The 6,760-nt window shown below is 42.1% G+C and overlaps 1 long non-coding RNA gene across 1 annotated transcript in view; it reads left to right on the top strand.

Moving 5' to 3' along the window:
• Nucleotides 1-6,438, top strand: part of LOC138752298 (uncharacterized) — a 32,126-nt gene extending 25,688 nt beyond the window's left edge. Inside the window, exon 3 of the long non-coding RNA XR_011350497.1 lies at nt 5,573-6,438. This is a non-coding gene — a long non-coding RNA (uncharacterized lncRNA). The remainder of the gene's footprint in view (nt 1-5,572) is intronic.
• Nucleotides 6,439-6,760: the final 322 nt, after the last annotated feature.

The following is a 6,760-nucleotide window of genomic DNA, read 5'->3' as shown; positions in this document are numbered from 1 at the left end:
CTATAATGATGTGACCAGAACTGAACAGAATAGTCTAAATGTGGTCTCATCAGAGATTTGTAAAGTTGCAACATGACCTCTCTGCTCTTGAATTCAGTCCCCCTATTAATGAAGTCCAGCATCCCAGGCCTTCTTAACTATCCTATCACCTTATGTGGAAACTTTGATGGATCTATTCATCCACACTCTTAAGTCATTAACCGTTAACCTTGTACTCAATCTTCTGGTTTGTCCTTCCAAAATGCATCACATCACATTTATCCGGATTGAACTCCATCTGCCACTTTACTGTCCAACTCAGCATCCTGTCCTCTTGTAACCTTCAACAACCTTCAGCTCTATTCACAACTCTTCCAATCTTTGTATCATCCACAAACTTACTGAACCATCCTTCCACTTCTTCATCCAGGTCATTTATAAAAATCACAAACAAATTCTTGCCATACTCCACCAGTCACCAACTTCCAGGCAGAATACTTTCCTTTCGCTTCTACACTGCTTTCTACATGCAGGCCAATTTTTTATCCATAGAGCCAAGGTTGCATGGATCCCTTGACTCATGACTTTCTGAACGAGTCTCTCATGGGGGGCCTTGTCAAATGCCTTACTAAAATCCAAATAGACCACATTTAACACCCTACCTTCATCAATTTCTTTTGTTACCTCCTCAAAAAATTTAATTAGGCTCATGAGGCATAACCTACCCTTCACAAAGCCATCCTGACTATCCTTGAGTAGACTATACTTCTCCAAATACTCATAGATCCTATCCTGAAGAATCCTCTCCCATAGTTTGAACACCACTGACAAAAGGTTCACCAGGTCTATAATTCCCAGGATTCTCCCTATTACCTTTTTTAAACAAGGGGACTTCATTTGCTATTCTCCAATCCTCTGGCACCTCCCCTGCGGCCAAAGAAGCGACTGCCTCAGCTATCTGTTCTCTCACTTCCCACAGCAACCTGAGGTATATCACGACTGGCCCTGGGGACTTATCAATCATGATATTTTTAAAAAGATCCAACACTTCCTCTTCCTTAATCTCCACATTGTTCAGCACACAAACCTGTTCTATTCTGACCTCACCCTCAGCAAGCGACTACTGAAGCAAAGTATTCATTTAGGACCACCCCAACCTTCCCCGCCTCCAGGCACATGTTGCCTCCTTTATCCTTTAGCGGCCTCACCTTCATTCTCATCATCCTTCTGTTCTTCACATATGCACAGAACGCCTTGGGGTTCCCCTTAATCCTACATGCCAAGGCCTTCTCATGCTCCCTTTGAGCTCTCCTAAGTCCTTTCTTAAGCTCCTTCTTGACTATCATATAACTTCTGATGAGCCCTTCCTGTTTCCTGCTTCGTATAAAACATAGAACAATACAGGCCTGGCCCCCACTGTGACTATTGCAGTGCCTGCTGTGGCTCCGCTGCTGGTTCCTGGGTAGTGTTTTGCATGACAGTCTGAGTCTCAAGTAGCTGATGGGGGCTAATAGGACCGTGGGATTGCTTGGTCTGGGGTTTGGGCAGGGCGCTGATGGGATCAGTGGGGCTGGGTGGCCTGTTGCACCACTGGTGGCTGTAGGTGGAAGGATATTGATTGGTTGGTCGGTGGGTTGGTGGAGGTTCCCGCTGCATGCGCCAGGTCCCGGACAGAAACTGTGTCTTGCTGCCCATCCTGGTACTCAATGTAAACATACTGGGGATTGTGTGGAGGAGGTGAACCTTCTCAACCAGGTTGTCAGTCTTGTGGCTCCTGGTATGCCTCCGGAGCAGGGCAGGCCTAGAGATTGTCAGCCAGGACGGAAATGTGGTTCCTGACACTGACTTCTTTGGGAAAGAAAAGAGCTTTTCATGTAGCATAGCATTAATAGCAGTACAGAGAAGGGACCTGGTAGTGTGGAGTGCCTCAAGTAGGACCTCTTGCCACTGGGCAATGGGCAACACCTGAGTATGGACTTCAAAGGCCCAACCGGAATTGAACATTATTGATGAATACTCATGCTTCCCTTTTGCCATCTCCTGCCCAGACATAACCACAGCTACAGTCATAAAGTCACTACACAGCATATTCACTGTGTTTGGATACCCCTGCTATATCCATAGTGACCGGGATCTTGTTTATGAGTGAGGAGCTGCGCCACCACCTTCTGACTAAGGACATAGCCACGACCAGGACCACAGCTACCCCTTTAGAGAGATTCAGAGGGGAGGAGTCACAGGTACAGGGGCAGGCCAGCTCATACAGTACATTCATACAGACAAAAATCAAATAATTTTACACTTTAAAATGTCTACATTTCATTTACCATGAATCCAGGCATCATATAAATCATAGATATCTTGCACATTCAATGTATCATGTTCATCAAGTTGCATTGCATTTGTTTCGAGCCCAGAGGACCCCAAAATCCAGCAGCAATAGATATTCACCAAGACAAATAGTTACTTAAACAAAAGCTGCTTTTAATTTTCTTTAAACATGAAAACAGAATCAAACTTTAACTTATCACTATTGACTTAACTAACCTAATTTAACCCCTTTCTAATTCTAAGCGCACGTGTATGTAATGTGTGTGTAAGTTCAGAAAAGTTCTTTGATTCACAGTCCAATCTCACTTCTCATTCCTCCAAGTTCACTGGTTGCAAGCAATTCTTATACTATGCACAGAATGTAATATTTATAAAGTTCACCAGGCTTTGGTGCTTAAAAGGTAAATGGTTACAGTCAGGAAGGTTCTTGTTGGTTTTCAGAGAGAGATTTGTTGTTCGCTGGACACCCACAACTGACTAATTCCTTTTTAATCAGCCACTTCAGTGTCTGCTGAAGAAACTTACCCCCTCAGGGTTCTCCAGATGATACCCTCTCTCTCTCAGGTCACCACAGAGTTCCTTTCTGTTTCTCTTATTTCAAGTGAAACATTAGATAACTAGTCCTCTCCTCTTGCATGAACAACAAGGCCTTTGACCAGGCTGAACTGCGCACTCACAACCTGTCTTCCAAATGGGGTTTTCCACAAGCTTGCCAGCTTGTCCTGTTCCAGTCCCAGCTGCTGCTGCTGACTGTAAAACTGATCTCTCTCTCTCTCTCTCTCTCTCTCTCTCTCTCAGAGAGAAAACCTGTTTTACTCTCTCTGCTTGTAAGACCACACGACCGTCCTAGAACAGCAAGTTCCTCTCCAGACCATCTGCGACTCCGACAAGTTATTTCATCTGCTGCCTTTTTGTAAACAACAATCCATTAGTGAAGTCTCTTGGGCACTCTCCAAATCTTTTGCAAAGGCTCTGGGGCCAACATGTCTAGCATGAGCAGAGCTCCAGTATTTTAATTAAGATTTGTTTTAAAATGTTTGTACGACCTACACTAAAAAACCTGTCCCAATTTATCTCCCAAAACCATATCTATATACAATACAAACACAATATAATCTGTCACACATTCATGTCAGCAATATCAACAAATTTCATATTATTTTATCCAAAAATGTCATCATGGAACTCTACATAAAGAGAACAGATTCTGTTTTACTTCAAGTGATTTAACTCAAAAGTGCATTTTCATCTCTGTAAACCCATTTTCAGAATTCTCTCATGGCAGAGGAAGGGCAATTATTCATGGAGGAGCAGATCTCAACACGGTCTTTGCTACACTCATGTTAGAGGAGGGGATCAGAACTTGAAGGTGCTAGTGAAATTGTACACAGCTGGCAGGTAGAATCTGGGATAAAGGCTTATCTATTCAACATGCATGATTAATTCAGCAGACTACATCCTTTAGTCTGAAATTAAGGAAATTACCCCCAACTGCAAATAATTTATCTTTTCCGATCCATCGAATGGTTGTCCTAACTAGGCTACTTTCCCCATGTTTTTAACCAGAAACAGACCTTTGAAGATCGTGGTTTGGGAAATTTGTGCAAAGAGTTCTGAAATAAGGTTTTTGATTTAAATTGTCAAGACAATGCTCGAATCCAACTGGATGGCATTTACATTGACTTCTCCGGTTTCTGCTCGAGGGCTCCCCATCCCTCTGTCTCCTTTCCTCCAGCTCTCTATCCCCTTTTCCTCTCCATTCACAGAGCCATCCCTCCTCCCCCTGTTTCTTTCTTGTGCCCTCCATCTCTTATCCACTTATTATCTCTTGCACCCCTCCCCTGCCTCACCCCACCATTTTGTTTGGGCTCCTGTCTACATTTTGCTTATACTTTGATCAAGGGCTCAAGTCCAAAACATTGGTTGTGTATCTTTATCTTTGCTACATAAAGTACACTCTTTGACCTGCTGAGTTTCTCCAGGGTTTTCTTTTTACTTCAATATAATCCTTAGCTTCATTTCAGGAGATAAAGGGCCAGCAGCAATCCCAACCGAGGCTTGGGGTGAGGTCAAACATTTTGTTGGATGAGGCAAGGCTTCCTTATTGCTGATGAAAGTTAGTTAAAGGTTATCCCTCTCCTTCAATCAGTAATAACTAGGATCCAACGTTTTAAAGCATTTGTGGTTCCTGCAAGCTGCTTGTGGAATGCATTAATTATGCACTGGAGTCCTGATTGAGTTTTGTAGTTAAAACCTCCTCAGAAAATTTATGTTGCGAGTCCGCTGGGACCATCTACTTCTTTCCATTTTCAATAGGGAATAGAGTGAACAAAAGTTATTCTTTAGACCCTTGAGGCTATAATCTACACATTTGAGATATTTTTCTTACACTAGCTTCTTGCTGTTATAGTCATCTTACAAACTGTTCAAAGGAACTTTTTTAATGGAATAGTTGAGCATTTACCTCCCACTCTCTGCCTTGTGAACCTGTGCCCTTTCATGCCCCAGCTTTCATCATTTGAACATGAAATCTGTGAGTCCCTTTATTTTCTTTGTCAGGAAAAAGGTACCAGAGCTCGAAGACAAGCGGCAGAAGGACAGACAGCTTCTTCCCCTCTGCCATCTGATTCCTGAATGAACAATGAACCACAGACACTGCCTTACCTTGTCGTTTTCTTTTATTTGCACTATTTTTATTTATTTTGTAATGTGGTTCCATAAATGTTTGCACTGTGTCGCTGGCTGCCACAAATACAACAAATTTCATGACATGCTCATGACAAAATATTCTATGCTGGATTCTGATTCAACCTTCACCTTTTGTGCGATGGTGAAAAACGATATTTTACCTGGTTGTTCTATAATTTGATATCGTTTTTTCTTTAATCCTCTCAAATTCTAATTGTTGGCAGTGGTATGAGTTTGGCAATAGTGATGACATATCTACCAAGTCACCATCCACTTCAGCTTTAAATGATCCCATGGAGAGTTTTTTTTTCCTGTACTTGACTCTGACCAGATTGTGGATCTGTGCAATGGATTGGATTCCATTGCCTGCCACACTTGGAAGAAATGTAATACATAATATGCACCACCAATCAGCTGCGAATGAACTAGGACGTCAAAGAATATTTAATGTAAAAGATGTGAATTTACATAGTAAATTAGTAACATGTTTGTGTGTACAATCATTTACTTGTGAGAGAAAGTCTTTATTTGGAACAATGTAGGAACTGTTGAGAATTAAAGACATTTGTTTTAGTTAACAGGTATACGTAAAGGGATAAGGAGACTGGATTAAGCTGAAAAGTGAACTACAATTGGGAAATCAATACCGTACAACTATGTAGCTCAATGAGAAAGAATCAAAGAGAACTGTAATGTAATACAGATCTGAATGTAGACGCTATAGTCTGCCAACAGCAGTTCAGTGGGTAATTGATCATCTTGCCTCCTTTATATTGGAAAAGTTTTCTGCTAGATAAATCGCCTTGCATTCAAAAAAGATATAAAAAAAATAAAGTTGTAATTATGAGCTACATATTCCGAAATCCCAAATGACTTGCCGGAAACCTGAAAAGCAATGGTAAAATATTATAAGAACCATGGCCAACATATTCCGTGGTGACATTAATCAGCTGGTGAAGCATTCAGAATTGCTCTGATTAGAGGCCAGGCTCATCCAGAAAATTGTCTGCTGAGGACTCTAGGAGTTTTAGAAATGATTAGATGAATGAAGAAGAATGAAGAAGAGGGAGATGGAGAAATGCGTCACTCGATGTTTGAGCCTGACCAGCCACGGCTCTCCAACCCCATCCCCAAATTGCCCTTCTGATTGCAATATGAAACCAAAATATGATAATGGCCTGCAGCCACCATACCCCACACCCCCGCCCCCCCCCCCAGATTTCAGATTTATTAACAGAGTACATATATGGCATCGCATGCAACCCTCAGATTCTTTTTCCTGTGGGTGAGACTGAAGTACCACTTATTGGTAGTGCAAAATGACTGTACACAGAGTAAGCAAGCAAAGAAATAAAGAATTGTAAACAGATAACAAATGTAAACAAAATGTACAATATAGAGAGAATTCTAAAAAATCAATAAAGTGCACAAGTAAGAGTTCTTAACTGAGTCCCTGATTAAGTGTGCTGTTGAGGAGTCTGATGGTGGAGGGGCAGCAGCTGTTCCTGAACCTGGTGGTGTGAGTCTTGTGGCACCTGTTGCCCCTTTCCTGATGACAGCAGTGAGAACAGAGTGTGTACCTGCTGATGTATATCCTTGCTGATTGCTGCTGTTCTCTGACGGCAGCTTTTCCTTCAGAAGTTCCCGATAGTAGGGATGGTTTTGCCTGTGATATTCTGGGCTGTGCCCACTACCTTTTTGAGGGCTTTACACTCAGGGGTATTGGTGTCCCCATACCAGCCCGTCAGCACAAATTTGCTAG

This window comes from Narcine bancroftii, chromosome 2, assembly GCF_036971445.1.
Source record: "Narcine bancroftii isolate sNarBan1 chromosome 2, sNarBan1.hap1, whole genome shotgun sequence".
Taxonomy (NCBI): Eukaryota; Metazoa; Chordata; class Chondrichthyes; order Torpediniformes; family Narcinidae; genus Narcine; species Narcine bancroftii.
The sequence above is the reverse complement of the archived record's forward strand: the minus strand, read 5'-3'. Positions and strand labels throughout refer to the sequence as shown.